Here is a 20,888-nt window from a genome sequence, read left to right as displayed (position 1 = left end):
AGAGTAAGGGAGAGCAAGCTTGGACCCAGACTCCTGCAGCATGACACCAGGAATGGGTGGCTGAGTTCAACAAGCTCTTTCAAAACTCCAATAAAAAGCCAGGGGTGAAGAGAGACAACACGGTTTCATTACTGGCCACTCACTCTGACAAGAGTACTCACAAGAGATAGACCTTCCCCTTTCCTTCTAAGTCTTTCTTTCCCCTCTAAGGTAAAATGGTATGTACTCATGTCCTCAGTTCACTAATTTAAGTCCTCCTGGCTAGTTCGATGCTGTCACCAGGGCCTTGGGTGCTATGCTACATTGCTGCTTTATGCCATAGACAAGGGAGAGTGACTGGAAAGGTAAGCAGAAGAGGTAGCTCATACATTCATTGGGAAGAAGCCTCCTTCAGTCTGCTTGATGCATGTACTGAAAAAAGACCTAATAGAAGCCTGTGGGAAAAGATCATTTGTAAATGATGAGGGTTAGGTCCCAACAGTGGGCTGACAATGAGACATTGACAAAACTTGTATAAGATTAAGCAGGGGATATATGAGGTAGTGCAAGTAGCTATATCATCCAGCAATCTTCAATTCTTTGTGGAATCAGAAAAGACTCAGTGAACCACAGAAGAGAGTATGAGCAGGAATGAGTGCTACTATAGGCCAGAAAGAGAAAGGAAGGATGTGAGCACCAGGACGTGTACTTGAATGCAGGTTAAATATGAAGCTCTTAGCTACCATGATGGTTATTCTCTCCCCCACCGCATCTTCCATGTGAAGAACATAAAATAACATTCATCTCAGTCAAAACTTTGAAGGTAGCTTATGAAATAAGAAGAAGCAACCTCATCCAAAGGACACAACTATTCTGACTGCTCTCTAATAACCCAGAGATTACACTGGTAAAGGCAGGGGGAGGACTGTCGACAGCTGAAAAAGGCCAAACATTTGTCACTTGGAACTTGAGTGTCTTACATAACTTGGAGTATACTTTTTTCTAGAATACTCACAGGCTCCTGCTTAATTTACTCTGCTGAGAAACTCTTATATAATTTTTCTGTATTTAATCATTCTTTCAGTTTTTGATCATGTGGTCTTGTTTCTGGTTATTTTAACATAGTTTTCCTTCTATTAATATTTACCTGCCATGACATTGGATCACACAATCCATCTCCTTTCCATACATCATGCCAAGACAAGGCCATGTTGAATTCACTGTTTTATCTTCAGGGATAGAGATGATGCCCCAGCTGAGTTGAAATGAGCTAAAATGTTTCTTTGTTCAGAGTTCTTATGTGACTCTTGACTGCTCACCCTGTAGAATTACTTCTTCTCATCTAGATGTTTGGTAGTGCTGCCAATTCCTTTTATTTTTGATGCATAAGCTAATTATTCCTATCAGTGAAGGACCAATCAGAGGAACAGAACTACCACTACCTCCGTGACTACTATACTACATTAGTATTTATACACACACACACACTCACTTTTATTTATCAGTTGAAATTGGGCTTATGCAATTATTAAGATGAACATGCAGTCTCTTGGCCGTTTCCCTAGTCTTAAAGTCTTCAAACAGGTAGGTACAATGTTATATTATGAGCAAGATGAGACCCTTTAGCATATAGGGACTACGTATGTATAGAAAGAAATGTACAACCATTCTTCTTGCCTCTGATCTTGGTAATGTGGCTGTCCTGCAGAAACCAGCATGGCTGGGAGTCAGAAAAGCTGAAATATAATCCAGGGAAAAAAGAACAATTTCAGACCAAAATACTGCTTTATACCAGTGAGTTTAGTAAGATCATTAACAAAACTTGCAAAATCTCCCTGATGTTTAATCCATCTAAGGACGTTCTGGGATTAGTATTTTGTCCTTCAACGGAAATTGACACTTTAAAAACCATGTTATCATCTTACTCCACTTTTCCCTCATTTTCAGTGGCTGCCTAGTTTTGGTTTCTATGAGAATTTACCCCAAATTCTCTATTTTAACAAAGGACTTTGATTGTCCAAAATCTAAGAATTATATTTCTTATTGTCACCTACTATGTTGACCACCACTGTCCTTGTGCTTTTGTTCATTTACTCTGTAGTTTTATTGAACACTTATTATATTTCAGATATTCTATATGGTGAAGCAGTGAACAAGTAGATAAGGCACCTAATATTACAGAGCTTGCATTCATAAAGTGATATTGGCTGTGTCCAGATAGTGTTAAAAATAAACAAGAAAACATTCTCCTTTTCTCCACTAAGGATAGTCTACCTGCAGTTACCAAGATGTACCTGAATTCCTCACATCCATGTTCTGTACACAAGCTTGGGAATCTGTCAACTCTCTGCTTTTCATAAGCATTTTGATGCAAGTTATAAAAATATAAACGTTTTGTATATTTGACAGCTGGAGAGAGGAAGATAAATGCTTTGTTTGGAGGTGGCCAAATCCATTGGTGAAATGGCTACCTTCTCTAATCCTTGGATACCTGGTTGATTCTTTCTTTATATTACAGAATGGCTCCTGGCAGGTAAACTAGAAATGTAATTGAGTGGCCCTGTTCTGGCAGCAGGGGCAGGGAGGCTTTCCAATACAAATAGCAGTGAATTTCAGGAACTGATGTTCCTCATTGCAGAGAGGTATTTCACAGAAATGAATCAGTTTCTGTTGGACTGAATAGGGTCAACTTTTGCCTCTGTTATTTAGTGGTAGTGATTCTGAACAAGCTCTACTACCTCTCTGAACCTAGATGAAAAATTGATTATATGAGAGGAGGACTGATACCAGTGAGAGTGGGGAGGATGTGGATAAAGGGTGTAGGAGGGTGAATATGGTGCAAATACCGTGTATACATGTATATAAATTGAAACTTGTTGAAACTATCCAAGGAAGAGGGGACAGAGTATATAGGAGAATGATGGAGTGGGTGAGTTCAACTATGATATATTTGGTATATTGTAAGAACTTTTGTAAATGTCACAATGTACCCTCAGCACAACAATAACTCACAAAAAGATTATACGAGAAACTCTGTGAAACACATACAACCATCCATGTTACATGGTGCATCCTCACTAAACCAAAACTTATTCTAGTTTTTACAATATGTTTTGGTAACACAGATAGAAATTGTTCCTAGAATGGGGAAATTTATACCTTTCCCTATGAATGCTCCAAACAATGATGATAGTTTAAAAAAGAAACTTTGTTTAAAATATCCATATTATTGAAAGTTAGGATTTCTGGACAAAACATAATGGAAATATGGTTTGTCATGAAGGCAAATTGAATATCATATTTTTCCACTTACATTTACGGTAACTGAGATCAAAGGCAGGACAAGAGATTTGGGGAGTAGCCGGCTTGCTCAAACAGATCTCTCTTGTCTTGTTTCTTCTCTACTAAAGAAAGTATTGTTAGATACTGTAGATCCTGAAGAAAGTACTCTAAAGGAAGATAGAGGCTCAATGAAAGTGAGTGTCAGATGTAGCTTCCAGTCAAAGAAGTCTAATGGACACTAAGCTAGATATGGAATCCATTTTATTCATTGTGTTGGTTTCACTTTTTGGTAGTGTTCAAGTTTAGATTACTGTACAAAGGAGGCAGAACCCATGCTCAAACAATTTTTTGCTGCTTGTTTCCAAAGCTTGCATTACCAGAGCTCACAACTCAGTATGTTAGAAATTGCTACTCTGCACTATCTGTCCCTGCCCATGACTCTATCACACTCCATAGCTCTTCTGCCATCCAGCAGCTCTTGACATAACCCAATGAGTTTAACCTAGGCTGCTTTAGTTGACAATTTATCTCACTGGTTCCAAGATTAGCTTTGAGATTCTGATTGAGCCTACATTTTACTCATATTTAGATCAAGGCTCAGTGCACAGATCTTGCCTATCCCAAAGTTGATGCATTGTAGTAGACATTGGCCAGTCCTAATCATGTCCATTGATCAATTCCTTACTATACAGTACCTTTAAAGTGATTACCTGCTCCTGACGTTATGTACTCCTGGAATGCTCTACCTTTGACATTGAGGTTCCTAATATAATTTTTAGTTCCTCACTTTTTTATTAATTTGATACAAAGATGTGCAATATTTAATACATTATTAAACATATATAGACTTCTACACAGCATTTCTTCAGTTCAATGGATTCCTTTTCTCTTACTGAATACTATAACTTCAGATTTCAAATGCTCAAATTTGTGACACCTAAAATGCCAACAGTATTTTGCTTTTCTGAGAGCTTATTGGTGAGCTTTTAGCATACCAAGAAGACCATTCTGTCTAGCTCTGGGTCTTAAAGTTGAAATTAGGCCACTGCTGAGGGCTTCAACCTTCAAGTAAGAGACCAGAGGACGTTAAAAAGGAAGGGAAAGGAGTTCTCAATCTTGTTAACCTTATTCTTTCATGCCTCTAGACTTTTCCTCCAGACTTGGAAGATGTCCAAGTTCCTCAGGACGTCCTGCTATCTCTAGCAAGAAAGAGGCAACAGTTTTTTAACAGTGAATGGATTATACAATGCCTTCCCAAAGCCGAGGACTCTAGGTGTCTCAGTTGGGTTTGACCCATCCTGTTTCTAAGTAGCTCTTCTAAGTGTATAGGATTCTGGGAAGAGCTCCAGATATACCATACTCTAAGGTCAGCTGAATGGGGGGCTAGTCTGATATGGATCAGGGATTCTGAAACTTAAGTCATTTGTACACATATTTATTTTACTACCTTAATTATTTTTCCCATGTAACTCATATCTCAATTAACTACTTTTTTTGAGTAAATATTGTATTACCACAATAAATAGAAAATGAATAGGGTCTCTCAAAAGCACTTAACTATAAGAATATAAATAAACATAATGAAAGCAATGACCATTTTCATTTGAGAGCTTATTAAATGTTATTGGAATGATATCAACCATATAGAAACCTCTCCTTATTGATGGTGGATATATTCCAAGATCTCCTGTCCTAAAACAAAATACAGATAGTACTGAATCCTATATATACTGTGTTATACCCTATACACACGTTCACAAAGTCAGTGCTTTTTGCATGCTAACCACTCACTCACTTTGGCTCTGACTTTTGCAGTTGGAAGTATCATAGTGCAGCTACCTCTGATTTACTTTACTTTTGCACAATTCCATGGGTAGAAGATTTGATCTTACCATAGATCTTTACAGACCCAGCATACTACTGTTTACCTGTTCTTATTAGGTCAAGAACTTTCACCTTTTCACTGAAAGACCTCGATGCAAGGTCCAGCATCACTGCTTTTGGGGCTATTATTAAGTAAAAGAATGAACAAGCACTGAGATACTGCAATGCAAAAACTGATAACTAATCATCGATGTGATAAACAGATGGCTACTAATTAAGTAACGTGTGGGTAGCACATATAGTATGGCAATTTCAATATTGTACACAATTTCTACACATGTAGGACCTAGAACTCACCACTTCTATTCCTGTAAGAAAAAGCTGAAAATGTGATATCAAGCATCTTTTTTGACCTGTCAAAGAACTGAGGTTTTGTGTCAAATCAACCCTGAAATCTGTAGAAAGAGGCAAATTCAAGAGTTTCATCTCAGATCTTCATTCCTGGATCAGAAACTCCTTGAGCCATAAATTACTAAAAAGTTGAATTTGAGTGAGCACAAGGATGAGCTCCTAGGGAGGCCGTCACATTTTTGCTGGTTTTAGCAACAGGAGCCTTGCCAGAGCCTGACAATGAAGATGACAGAAAGATTCCCTTATGACTTTAATAAGGGGAGGTGAAGACCAGTTCTTATAACTCAGAGTATTGCTTCTTGTGTAATAGAAGGATGAGAATAAAAGTTAAGAAAAGGGTAAAGGGTAAAGGAATGTAGGCTCACTAGTACAGTGATACTTATTCAAAAGAATATAGAACACTTTCTTTCTCCACCCCTACAAATACATCAGCAAGGTCCTGGAAAATGAAAAATAGCTAACAAAACTGCAAAACACAGAATTCCTGAAGAGCAAGGAGGGGAATCCAACATAAGCAGGAAAGAAAAAAATCACAAACATTACAGGAACTTAAAAGCTCTGGCACCTTAACTAAAATAAAAATGAAACATGGTCCAAATTAACCTAAAACCTCTACCTAAGGCCTATTTACTTCATTTCCTAATATCTGATACATAATATTTGGGTTTTGACAAAAAAAATTACAAGTCATACAACAACAAATATTTGAAGTGACAAACAATTCTTAGAACCAGAGTCAGATTTGACACAGATGTTGGAATGATCAGACAAAGGATTTGAAATAATCAAGAATAATGTGTGTTAATGGCAAGGCTAGGAACATTTAGTAACACTTGGGTAATGTAAGTAAGAAGGGAAACTTCAAGAAAGAATGAAATAGAAATGTTACACATTTTTAAACACTGTAATGTAAATTAAAATCAATGAAGAATGCCTTTGACGGGTTCACCTCTAAATTGAGCATCATTAAGGAAAAACGTTAGTGAGCTTAGAAATGTTAGCAGAAACTACCAGACTGATAAGCAAATAGTGAGAAGAGAACAAAAGACAAAAAATGGAGGGTGGGGGAAAGAGGGGAGAAATGATTCAAACATTGTATATATAAATGAATAAAAGAAAAGAAATGGAATAAAACTTCCAGGATCTGCAGGGAAATTTTAAAGCATATATCTAACAGAAATATCAGAAAAGGAAGAAAGGTAATGGAACAGAGGAACTTTTTTAAATTACTCTAGAAATTTAACAAAAGAAACAAAACCACAGTCCGAGGATGCTCAGAGAATATCAAGGGGGACCAGTACAAAAATCTACACCTATGCATATTATAGTCAAAAGTGAAGAAAAGCAAATACAAAGAGATAATTTTGGAAGAAGCCAAGTTTTGGAGGGCACATCTCCCTTTTAAATGAACAAGGATAAGAATCACAGAAGACTTCTTATCACAAACCATGCAAATAGAAAAAAAGTTGATTCAAGTGCAGTTCTGCACCTTGTAATAATAGTTTGGTTGACAACGGATAACATATACAACAGTGTTTCCATAATGATGACATTGCTTAGTGATGTCATAGCCTTCTAAGTCTGCATAAGGACATGCAATGAAGGCAAAATCCACCAATGATGTCTATCTCATGATGCATCTTCATTTTTAGGTGATGCATACTACATTTAAACTCTTGAAAGAAGAAAAGGAAAAAAGAATTACAAATCTATAATTCTATATCCAGTGAAATTAGCATTGCAAAATAAACAAGAAATAAAGACATTTTTCAGACAAACAATACCTCAGGAACTCATTGCCAGAAAACCATTCCTGAAAAATGATACAAAGCTGTTCTTTATGGAGAAAGAAAATGATATGGGCCAGAAACTCAAATGTGAACAAGGAAAACATGTTGAAGAAGGAAAACAATGACACTAACATAAAATTCTTTTTGTTAGCCATAGTTGCTCTGAAATACTTTTTAACATAATAATTGTGATACTGTCTTTGGTGATTTTAATAAATAAGTAAGCGAATAAATGACAGAAATGGCAAAAGGTGGAGGAAGGGGATGGGGATATTCTCTACGTGTTTGTGCATTATTATCAAGAATGAAGTGTTATTTGAAGGACACTGATGTTTATGAAAAATACATACAGAAAACATAAGATATATGTTGACTTAAATCACAGGGACTATTCAAGAAAAATCAGAGAAATCTGAAAACAGAGACAAATTACAAGTGAGGTACATAGAAAAATTACTGATATTGCTGATATGAATTCATCTCTATCAATAATCATATTATTTTTAAATTATATAAATTTAAATCTGGGCTTGTCAGACTGAATAAAAGAAGCAAGCACACAAACAAAACATTACTATATGTTGTCTAAATAAACTCCATTTTAACTACAAAGACACAGTAGATTTAATGTAAAGAGATAAATAAAGATACATCTGGCAGAATCACCACATACCTATCAGTACTAACAATGTTAACAGACTTAATTCACCCATCAAAAGGCATCGCTTGACAAAATGGATTAAATAGGAAGATCCAACAATTTGTTGCTTACAGGAGACCCATCTCACCGACAGAAATAAGCATAGGCTTAGGGTGAAAGGCTGGAAGAAGATTTACCAAGCCAATGGCCCCCGAAAACAGGCTGGAGTAGCAATACTTATCTCTGACAAAGTAGAATTCAAACCTACATTGATCAAATGAGATAAAGAAGGACATTCCATACTAAAGGGGAAATAGACCAAAAGGAAATAATAATCATCAATCTGTATGCACCCAATGTTAATGCAACCAATTTCATCAAACATACCCTGAAAGACCTAAAAGCATATATAAACGCCAACACAGTGGTTGTGGGAGACTTTAACACCCCATTATCATCAATAGATAGGTCATCCAAATAAAAAATCAATAAAGAAATCCAAGATCTAAAATATGCAATAGATCAAATGGACCTAGTTGATGTCTACAGAATATTTCAACCAACTTCTACACAATATACATTCTTCTCAGCTGCCCATGGAACCTTCTCCAAAATAGATCATAACCTAGGGCACAAAGCAAGCCTCAGCAAATATAAGAAAATAGAAATTACACCATGCATACTATCTAATAACAATGCAGTAAAAGTAGAACTCAACAACAAAAGTAAAGACAAAAAACATGCAAACAGCTGGAAACTAAATAACTCACTACTTAATGAACAATGGATCATCGATGAAATAAAAGAGGAAATTAAAAAGTTCCTGGAAGTCAATTAAAATGAAAACACAACCTACCGGAACCTATGGGACACAGCTAAGGCAGTCCTGAGAGGAAAGTTTATAGCCATGAGTGCATATATTAAAAAGACTGAAAGATCCCAAATCAATGACCTAATGATACATCTCAAACTCCTAGAAAAACAAGAACAAGCAAATCCCAAAACAAATAGAAGGAGAGAAATAATAAAAATAAGAGCTGAAATCAATGAAATAGAAACCAAAAAAACCATACAAAGAATTAATGAAACAAAAAGTTGGTTCTTTGAAAAAATAAACAAGATCAATAGACCCCTGGCAAACCTGACTAAAATGAGGAGAGAAAAAACCCAAATTAGTAGAATCAGGAATGCAAAAGGGGAGATAAAAACAAACACCACGGAAATCCAGGAAATCATCAGAGACCACTTCGAGAACCTATATTCAAATAAATTTGAAAATCTTAAAGAAATGAACAGATTTCTAGATACATATGATCATCCAAAACTGAACAAGAGAAAATTAGTCACCTGAATAGATCTATAACACAAAATGAAATTGAAGCAGCAATCAAGAGTCTCCCCAAAAAGAAAAGTCCAGGACCTGATGGATTCTCTGCTGAATTCTATCAGACCTTTAAAGAAGAACTGATACCAACCCTCCTTAAAGTGTTCCACGAAATAGAAAGGGAAGGAAAACTGCCAAACACATTTTATGAAGCCAGTATTACACTTATCCCAAAACCAGGCAATGACACCTCCAAAAAGGAGAACTATAGGCCAATCTCCTTAATGAACATTGATGCAAAAATCCTCAACAAAAGAATGGCAAACTGAATTCAACAACACATCAAAAAGATTATTCACCACAACCAAATAGGCTTCATCCCAGGTATGCAGGGGTGGTTCAACATATGAAAATCAATAAACGTAATCAACCACATTAACAGAAGCAAAGACACAAACCACTTGATCATCTCAATAGATGCAGAAAAAGCCTTTGATAAGATCCAACACCATTTCATGATAAAAGCTCTAAGAAAACTAGGAATAGAAGGAAAGTACCTCAACATTATAAAAGCTATATATGACAAACCTACAGCCAGCATTACACTTAATGGAGAAAAACTGAAACCATTCCCTCTAAAATCAGGAACTAGACAAGGATGCCCGCTATCTCCACTCCTATTCAACATAGTACTGGAATTCCTAGCCAGAGCAATTAAGCAAGAAGAAGGAATAAAAGGAATACAAATAGGTTAAGAAACTGTCAAAATATCCCTATTTGCAGATGACATGATCCTATACCTTAAAGACCCAAAAACTCTACTCAGAAGCTTCTAGACACTATCAATAGCTACAGCAAGGTAGCAGGATATAAAGTAAACATAGAAAAATCATTAGCATTTCTATACACTAATAATGAGCAAATTGAGAAAGAATATATGAAAACAATTCCATTTACAATAGCCTCAAAAAAAATCAAATACCTAGGTGTAAACCTAACAAAAAATGTGAAAGACCTCTACAAGAAAAACTATACACTTCTGAAGAAAGAGATTGAGGAAGACTATAGAAAGTGGAGAGATCTCCCATGCTCATGGATTGGTAGAATCAAAATAGTAAAAATGTCTATACTCCCAAAAGTAATCTACATGTTTAATGCAATTCCCATCAAAATTCCAATGACATTCATTAAAGAGATTGAAAAATCTACTGTGAAATTTTTATGGAAACACAAGAGGCCACGAATAGCCAAGGCAATACTCAAGTCAAAAGAACAATGCTGGAGGTATCACAATACCTGACTTCAAACTATATTACAAAGCAATAACAATAAAAACAGCATGGTACTGGCACGAAAACAGACATGAAGACCAGTGGAACAGAATAGAGGACCCAGATATAAAGCCACACAACTATAACCAACTTAACTTGTCTTTGACAAAGGCGCTAAAAATATAGCATGGAGAAATAGCAGCCTCTTCAACAAAAACTGCTGGGAAAACTGGTTAGCAGTCTGCAAGAAACTGAAACTAGATCCATGTATATCACCCTACACCAATATTAACTCAAAATGGATCAAGGATCTTAGTATCAGACCACAAAACTCTAAAGTTGATACAGGAAAGAGTAGGAACTACTCTGGAGTTAGTAGGTATAGATAAGAACTTTCTCAACGAAACCCCAGCATCACAGGAACTAAGAGATAGCATAGATAAATGGGACCTCATAAAGCTAAAAAGCTTCTGTTCATCAAAAGAAATGGTCTCTAAACTGAAGAGAACACCCACAGAGTGGGAGAAAATATTTGCCAACTATACATCAGACAAAGGACTGATAACCAGAATATATAGGGAACTTAAAAAACTAAATTCTCCTAAAACTAATGAACCAATAAAGAAATGGGCACGTGAACTAAACAGAACTTTCTCAAAAGAAGAAATTCAAATGGCCAGAAAACACATGAAAAAATGCTATCTCTAGCAATAAAGGAAATGCAAATTAAAACCACACTAAGATTCTACCTCACCCCTGTTAAAATAGCCATCATTAGCAATACCACCAACAACAGGTGTTGGCGAGGATGCGGGAAAAAGGAACCCTCTTACACTGTTGGTGGGAATGTAAACTAGTACAACCACTCTGAAAAAAAATTTGGAGGCTACTTAAAAAGCTGGACATTGATCTACCATTTGATCCAGCAATACCACTCTTGGGGATAGACCCAAAAGACTGTGACACAGGTTACTCCAGAGGCACCTGCACACCCATGTTTATTGCAGCACTATTCATAATAGCCAAGTTATGGAAACAGCCAAGATGCCCCAGCACTGACGAATGGATTAAGAAAATGTGGTATCTATACACAATGGAATTTTATGCAGCCATGAAGAAGAACGAAATGTTATCATTCGCTGGTAAATGGATGGAATTGGAGAACATCATTCTGAGTGAGGTTAGCCTGGCCCTCATATGTGGATATTAGATCAAGGGCAAACACAACAAGGGGATTGGACTTTGAGCACATGATAAAAGCGAGAGCACACGATAAAAGCGAAAACACACAAGGGAGGGGTGAAGATAGGTAAGACACCTAAAAAATTAGCTAGCATATGTTGCCCTTAACGCAGAGAAACTAAAAGCAGATACCTTAAAAGCAACTGAGGCCAATAGGAGAAGGGGACCAGGAACTAGAGAAAAGGTTAGATCAAAAAGAATTAACCTAGAAGGTAACATACAAGCAGAATAAATTAATGTGAGTCAACTCCCTGTATAGCTATCCTTATCTCAACTAGCAAAAACCCTTGTTCCTTCCTATTATGGCTTATACTCTCTCTACAACAAAATTAGAGATAAGAGCAAAATAGTTTCTACTGGGTATTGAGGGGGTGGGGGGGAGAGGGAGGGGGCGGAGATGGTGGTAAGGGAGGAGGTGGGGGCATGGGGGAGAAATGACCCAAGCCTTTTATGCACATATGAATAATAAAACAATTAAAAAAAAGATACATCTGGCAAAGTAAAAGCAAAGCTGTAGCAACTATATTAACTTCAAACAAAACATTGTCTAAACTAGGAAAAAGATACAAAATCAGGAGATAACTTACACAAGGGTGAAGGGGTTAGTTCTCCAACAAGAACTGGCAATCCTTCGAAGCTTGGACTTCTAGAGAAATCATTCCTACACACTAGCATATTAGTAACACAAATTACTGCGGTTCACAAAATATTTTATATATAAGTAAATTAATTGTGTGACCAAGTATATGGACAAATTAATATAGATTCAAAGAATTAAAGAAAGCCAAAGGTCACATGTTTTTCATTTTTCTCATATGTGGAATAAAGATGCAATACAAAAACAACAATATGGTTAACAGTTATATGAAGGTGAGGTCACTAATGACAGAGGGAGGGTAAGAAAAGGAAGTTAAGAAGATGAATATGGTTCATGTACTTCCTATTTAAGAATGATTATAGAATTTTTAAACCTGTTGAAATGACATAAGAAAGTGACTAAGGATAAAAGGAGAAAAATAGAGATGAAACAATTTAGGCTATAATGTGTATATGCATGGAAACATCTCAATGAAACTCCCTATGCACTATCTTATACAAACAAAAATGTCTTTTTTCAATAAAGGAGAAGAGAAAGGAAAAATAGTTCCTGTCTGGGGGTTGGGACCAGTGGGAGTGGGGAGAATATAAGGAAAGGGTATAGGAGTGTGAATGTGATGAAAACATTACGTTTCCATGTATGAAAATGGAAAAATGAAACCTGTTCAAACTGTTCCAGAAATGAGGGGGTGGTGGAAAGAAATGGAAAATGACAGAAGGGGTGAACTCAACTATGAAATCGTATAAGAACTTTTATAAATGTCACATTGTACCCCCCAGTACAATAATAATAAAAAAAGTTTTAAGAAATGAGGCTGATGGAGTAGCTCAAGTGGTAAGAGCACCTGCTTACTAAGTGTAAGGCCCTAAATTCAATCCCAAGTACCAAAAAATAAAAAAAAAAAGATAAAATAACAAAAAAGAGAAGAAAAAGCAAATTAAAATACCAGAACCAAGCCTTTATATTTCAGGAATTCCATCTGTAATTCCTCCTCATTCTGCTCTTCTATTTTATTGTATCTGTATGACCTTTTTCACATAAGTTGAAGAATTGTCCCTTTTTTATGAGTATAACAGCAAACATAGTAATATTTGTTATTATCATCAAAGACTCTTGGCCCTTTGAAAGGAGACTGAATGGACACATGTTTATTTTTCCCATGTGTCAGTATAAAAGTTACATATTAACTTGTTCCCAATAAGATATGGTTTTCTTCTATTAGCTTCTTACTGGAATCACTACAAGCATAAACAGGTATGGCACAGAAGGAGCTTGATATTTTTAGGCCTCTTTCCCTCAGGAAATAAATGTAATAAGTCCCAGATGAATAAACAGAACCAGGCATAAAACTCTCACTGTCAATCAGAGAAAATGGAATTCAACTTAATTCATGTTTCTTTGAAGTTTTCATTTCCTTCCAAGAAATAGTATTAATAGCTTATAATGTGACAGACGAATATAACGAATATTATAAGTGTCAGTACTAACATGAAACCTCTCAAGGTCCTTAAAAAACAGAATAAATTATATATTATCTTCAGGGTCTCATTGGGAGTATTTATGTAATTTATTTGAATATGCACTTGTAAGGTGAAAAGATAATAAATTATCATATACTTATTTTTCATTATGTATTCAGTGATGACTTGTGCCAGGATCTGAACTAAGGGGAGCAGGGTGGGGCATGGTGTGTTCAAAGCAACTCAGATTTAATACCTCATGCAGCTCCCTGGCCTGGCCTGTGGAGTGACAGTGCAGGTCTCCACACCAGACTTCCACAATGGTAAGTGGCAATGACTCACCATCAACTTTTGTCAAAGCCTTTCAGTAGTATATTGTTGCATTATGTCTTTTCACCAACTCTTGACATGAAGACATGAAGATAAAAGGACTTTAAGTAATTTACTTAAAACTAAAGAACAAACACAAAAATATGTTTTCATCTATTTTTGCTCTGTCTCCTGATGCCAGAAGAAGCTGCTCTTATTGAGATAAAAGTGATGCCGTTGACCCTGCTGTACACAAACCACCAAGGCCAAAGCTAAACTGTGCCTGCCACTGCTGCTAAACTCTGTGATCTACCCATCCACCAGTCCACCTGACAGACTACCCTGGCAAACAGAGGTGATAAACTGTTCCCACCTTGCAAGCTGGCCAGTACCTTCTGCCTTCAAATGATCTGCTGAGTCACTACAAAGATGGAAACCCAGTGATGGAAACTTTGAGTAATACACTGTGATGGATTAAGTAGCATTAGACATTAATTATATGAAAGGCATTATGTCTTATGCATTTTGTATGTTACCTTCAATTCTCACCTACAGACCAAGCATCATTACTCTAGGCTGACAGGTAGTAACACTGAGATATGTGCATGTCCATTTAGAAAAGGGATATACATAGAGGTTTTAGTCAGTTCAGACTGTCTCCAGAGTGGTGTTCTTCCCACTTAGTGTGACACCACCCAACCTGACTTGGTTTCAGACTTACAAGTATAAAGGCACAGTTCTCAATAGACCACCTCTACCTCAGATGTTGCTCGTAAGTTGGGTCATCAGATCACCTGGGCATAAATCCAAGGTGTTCATTCAACTTGCCTGAAGTTGAATAACTCACTGGAATGACTCACAGTACTCAAGAAAGTGCTGTACATATTGTTAGATTACTCTAAGGGATAAAAATCAGGACTAGCCTGTGGGAAAATCTTGACTAACCCTTTTCAATATTAGTTGATAAGTTTATCCACTCATCAAACATATATTCATCACTATTTTCCATGCATATTCCAGGTAGTAGGTATAAAAGCTGAATAAAACAGACAAAACACTTGCAGAACAGCAAAGAGGAATGGATAAGAATGGAGCAGAGCCAGCAAGACAGGCCACACAGCATAAAGAGGAAGGGAGGCACAGGTGGGATTGTGGAGGCATTTTTAGGTCATAATATGGACTTTAGGTTTTTTTCCAACTCTTGTAAGAAGCCTCTGAGGCTTCTGGCCACGAATGTGGAACAAACAAATTTCTCTAATGAAGAATAATTCTGGATGCTTTGAAGAGTAGACAATAAGGAGACTGAGGGAAGGAAGTAATAAAAATAACTTGACATTGAGGTATACACAACCGAAGAGGTGTGACAAGGCAGACTGATGATTCAGATGTAGGGAGCAGGAGAATGGAGGAAATCAAGGAACTTCAATTACTGAGGGGCTGACGATAGCATGTCAAAGAGAGCATGAGCAGTGGCACTGGGCTTTCTAGAAGTCCAGGGCATGAGCATCTTAGAATCACCGTAATAAAGTAGTTTTGCATATTGAAAAACCAAGCTCAACTCTCAACCAATATTTGTAAGTTCACTGACACTAAAAAAGTGAGCCTCACTCATCTCCTTCCAATAATGCCTAGAATGACAATCATGGGGATGACTGTAATTTTTCATAGATTCTTTGGTGATTTGCTAGAAGTTATAAGAAAATAATACAAAACAGGGAGAAAAGGTAAGTTATGTTCACTCAGTATGTGGGAAATAGGGTCAAATTCAGGGGCAAGTAACACAAAAGATACCAGTGCACCCTCTGTATTTACCTGACAGCCATAGTGGGCCAGGTAGCATGTGTGATGCCTTGGAGGTGAGGGCTGTACATGAAAGAAGGTGCGCTTAAGACAGGGATGAGACAGTAAGTTATCGGATGATATCGTCAGAACTGAAGCTGAATTATGGACATACTGAGGATGTCCCTCCAGTAAGAGGGCTGCAGTGTTTAGATGAGAAATATAAATGCTGCACTACTGACTGGGATTTCCATCCCAGACAGAGTAAAAGAATATGTCTGAAAATGCTTTCTTATAATAATAAAATGTGAACAAGAGTACCATGCTAGAAATTACTGGGCTTTGTTATCTAAAAATTCTCTGGGGCACCCTCAGGTTAGGTTTTTTGTTCTCAGGTTACAGTATGTAATCTGAGGCACACAGGCAAGGTAATTTGCCAGAGGTCACATGGCTCCCACCTGTAGAAGGCTGAGGTACAACTTGGGTTTATTTGGCTCCCAGACCCCTGCTTCAGCATTTCACACTTCCTCCCAGCTGTTGTCCACATGTGGATATTTTATCACAGAGTTTCTGACCATCTCTCTCCTAATTACCCCTCCAGAAAGCAAGCTGCTCAGCTTAATGAAACACAGGCCACTGTGTTTGATATGAACCAAACCCAGAGGGACCCTGGGGATGGGACGAGACCCAAATCTCTCTAAGAGGGAATATGAACACCAACCTTCCTCATTAATTACATGGTGTCAGGATTCTACAACCTCACATGCTTCTGAGCCAAGTGAATTCCAAACACATTTATCTCTACCAAGAGCAATTAGCAAGCCATACATTTAATACTGGGGAAGCAAGTCAATGTCAGGTGAGCAGTCTGCCAGGCTTTGTTTTTTTCCCTGCCCCTGGACATTTGGAGGGGAGGTCTGTCCTCCTACAGAGAGCTTGGAGAAATACAGATTTTATTTCTCTGGAGGTTCTGTGCGCTTCTCTGCAATTGGCCTGCTGCCAGCAGCACTAATCTGATTTTTCAGGCAAACTAAGCCTATTTCTCCCTCAGGTGCAACTTCCCTCACTAATCATTCACCTCTTTGCACCTTTAATTAACAAGCTTCTGTGATCAAGCAATCAACCCTTTTAAGCCCACATTATTATTTTAATTTAAGCATCTGATGAAAGAATACGTACAGTAAGGTGCTAGCATTTTTACTCCTCGGAACATTCTTAGGTTGGTTAATGCACGGGGTGGGAAAGCAACTCTGACTTGGGGAAGATATACATGGTTTTTGAGAATTTTCATGACGCTGAAGGCGCCATGCTGTCTGCACCACAAGGTTTGTACTGAGAGTTCTGCAAGGAATGCAACCTCTGCCGCTTTAGTTTCTCCACAAGTCTCTTCATCCAGGCACCTCCCATTCACTAATAGATTTCCATTAATATTTCCTTTCTCTGTTGTCTCTTCTGACCCCCCTAGAGTCAGATTCCTTTGTTCTGCATGATTTCTTAGACCTAGGATTACCCACCAGAGCAATTAACTATAGCAATCATATACTCTATATTTACTTGTATTCTTTCTTTGGTTGTTTCATTATGTATTACTAGATTCTAACCTCTGAGAGGGTGATCTCAGAGTGTCCTTTTTGTCATTGTATTCCTAGTGCATAGTACAGTACACAGTATGTTGTTGCTCAATATTTACTCACTGAACTGAATGACTTCATATTGTTATATAGGAAACTCACTAAATGCAGGTGCAGAAATGGAGGCTCAGTAAGACAATGTAACTAGCTAAATTCTCTTTGTGCTAGATATTGTCAGCAAACACAAACCCTAGTTTTTTAATTTCACACCATTGTGGTTCCTACTGTCTCATGAACACACACACACACACAAATAAATACACAACAATATCCTTGATGTTTAGAGAGAATGAGGAATAGCTTAATAATCTGGGACTATGCCTAGAGATGAAAGACAGACATTTGTCTGTGCCATAAACTCTACTGGTTGTAAGTTTATTAGAAAATTCTTGATGAAACATCTGGTCTCCAATGCTCTGAATTACCAAACCAGTGTACTAGTGATGACACTATTTTGTATAAGCAGTAACCCCACTTTTTTATACTCTCCTTTGCATTACTAGAGCTATGTCTTCAGCACAAGTCATTTTGAAAACTAGTTACATTTTACCATCTGCGGGTAGGTTGTGCTAGTGGGAAGACTGAAGGACAATGCAGACAATGCAGAGGTGCATCAACTTCTTGTTCATGTATTTCCAGTTTTACTTTCTGTGTGTGGGAGCATCGTGAGATGCCAACTCTAGTCTGAATCCCAGCTTCCAAGGTCCTTCCTAGGAACTCCGATGTTAATAATCCTCACCATTTTTTGTTTTCTTTTTGTCTTTCTAGGTCTCCAAATCTAGCTAACAATTGTTGCATTATTTTTCCTCTTTCAAAATAACTAGCATTGTTTCTATCTTGTATCGGATCCTGATGGATAATATGGACATGGATAAAGTCTACTGTACAAGGTTGTGGTAATTAAATTGTTGTATGTTTAAAACAATGTTTCCTGAGCAATAGTAACATAATTGTAGTTTTTATTTTTTTATCCTGTAGAATGAAATCTGATCATAGTATGTGTGACAGCACATAATAGAACTCTGATTAATTTCTAAATCATACTGAGAGGTATTCACAGAGGTATTTTGTCCTAGCATAAAAAGAAAAAATGTGATACATATAGCTTGCTCCTACATGAAGGTGAGCAATTGGGAGGTCATGATTTTGCAGTCAGTGAAGGAAATGATGACAAAGTTATTTATAAGTCCTTTAATTTCCATGTGTATTGTTTGAGAACTACATATGCACTGCTCATTAATTCAACCAAGAGTTACTTAATACTTCCAGGGTATATATAATAGATAAGTATTATAGTATAGGACATACTCCATGCTCAAAAGTAACTTACATTTAGTGGTGGAGACAAAATAAAATGCCAGGAAATACAATGCAATGAGTTAAGGGACACTGTAGAAACAGATCCACCTGGTTATGATATCACATAGAGGAGGCAACTAACCACATTATGTACAGAAGTTAGCCAGGCAAAGGAACTCGGTGTTCATGGAACTAAGAGTGAGAATAACTTGTGGGTGTAGTGGGCTGGAAGGAGAGTGGGAGCACAAGAGGACTGGCTAAGAGATGAGGTGAGAGGTGAAATGAACCTGAATGTGAAACAGAGAGAGAATTCTGTTTCAGTACTTCCTGTACTGACTTCTCTGTTTCTAGAAAGCCTGGCTGGAGTCCAATGTACCTTGTGGTTAAGCCTGCCCAGGGGGTGGCAGTGAGAATGATGTGGATAAGTGCATGTTAACAGAGCACACCAGAGTCTGATTTGTACTTGGATGGAAAAGAACTCTTCTAATCTTTCTATTTCTGCTTTTTCTCTCACTGGAGGTGTTAGTTAGAAATTATAAAACATAAGAGATATCTGGTAAAGACCCTATTTTGAGCAAAGCCATCTATGACCATTCTAAATTTATAGTTGAGGCAACTGAAGTCTGGAGGGTCTCCATGAATTGCCTTGGGAGGGACAGATAATTCACTATGAAAGACAAGAGTCTTTTCAAATCTTGGTGTTAAAACACCTTTCATAGTACCATACTGCTGGAATTTTGTGCTTGTTTTTGAAATGATATTTAATTATTTTGTAAGGTTTTCAGGCTGGCTGTCATTTTAATGTAGTATATTGGTGTTTCATATTTTTGCTGTCATTATGAGTTCATTTTATTTTTTGATTTTGCTAAGTTGCCCAAGGGAATTTCAGGTTCAGGAAAAGTAGTTCAGCTACCACTTGTCCCAATCAACAGCTGCAGATCTAGACTGTTGAAAGTAAAATGGAATAGTTGCATTTCAAGATCTGTTCTAATTTTTCTGAGTAATGCAACCACTGGCAGTGTAGCTTTCTTCTGCAGGGAAGGCTGGGAGCAAGATTTTTAAGTAATGGAAGAAATGCCCAAGGGTACATATGAAGCATAATATAGACATATCTGGAAAAACAGAAATGCCAAATCATTAAAATTTTAGCATTATTTAAATATCCAGGTAAATACAGAATAAGCATCTTTGACCTAAGCCTGAGGTAATCTCTTTGAGCCCTATTTACATTTTTATCTTCTCCTCCTTTTTATTAACTCTGAAATGACAGTGACATCAAGAATGATATCTACTCATCTAGTTGTGGCTGGGGATTAGAAATAAGTAAAACAAGTTACACCAGTCTTTCTACTATTTTCTGCTTTCCAAAAGTCTTGAAATATATCCAATGGGCCAAAAAACCATAATTTTTCCATTCCTCTTTGAAGGGTTAAATGACAGAAAGTAGTCTCCATCAGGAAAATTCAAAGTCAGACTGGCTTTTTCTAATACACAGGCAGAAATCCATTGGGAGCCCTTCAGATGATAATATGAAAGCAATGCAGGCAACTGGTCTGTGACTGTTTTGGAAGGGGTGGAATCTAGCCATAGGCAAGGGATGAACAAGAAAATTCTAACATTAGAATTGAATTAAAGATTTGGAAATATGGGGCAATGAGGCAAAAAGTCAGACACTCTATATGTGCATGGAGCTAATCCAATGTTGTGAGTGGTATCAAAATGTCCCAGATCAGAGCAGAGTGCTCTGTATTAGGACTTATCTAGAAAGCAAGAAATAGCTGCATTTCATTATAGGAATTATATAGTTCCAGCTCTGGAGAGAAAAATATGGTATTCAAAAACTGAAAACCAAAACTTGAATAAACCTGTACTAATGTTGGTCAGGGTGAGGTAAAATGGTCCATGATTATTGATCAGCAAGGAAAGATCCAATAAGCTAATTTACATCTCTCGCATACATGTATAACAATTACAAATTTGAATACAAACAAATGCACATATACATGCATAATGCAGACAATAAAAAAACTCATGTATAAAATCTACATG

Source organism: Castor canadensis, chromosome 3 (genome assembly GCF_047511655.1).
Source record: "Castor canadensis chromosome 3, mCasCan1.hap1v2, whole genome shotgun sequence".
NCBI classification, from domain to species: domain Eukaryota; kingdom Metazoa; phylum Chordata; class Mammalia; order Rodentia; family Castoridae; genus Castor; species Castor canadensis.
This window is presented reverse-complemented; position numbering follows the sequence as displayed.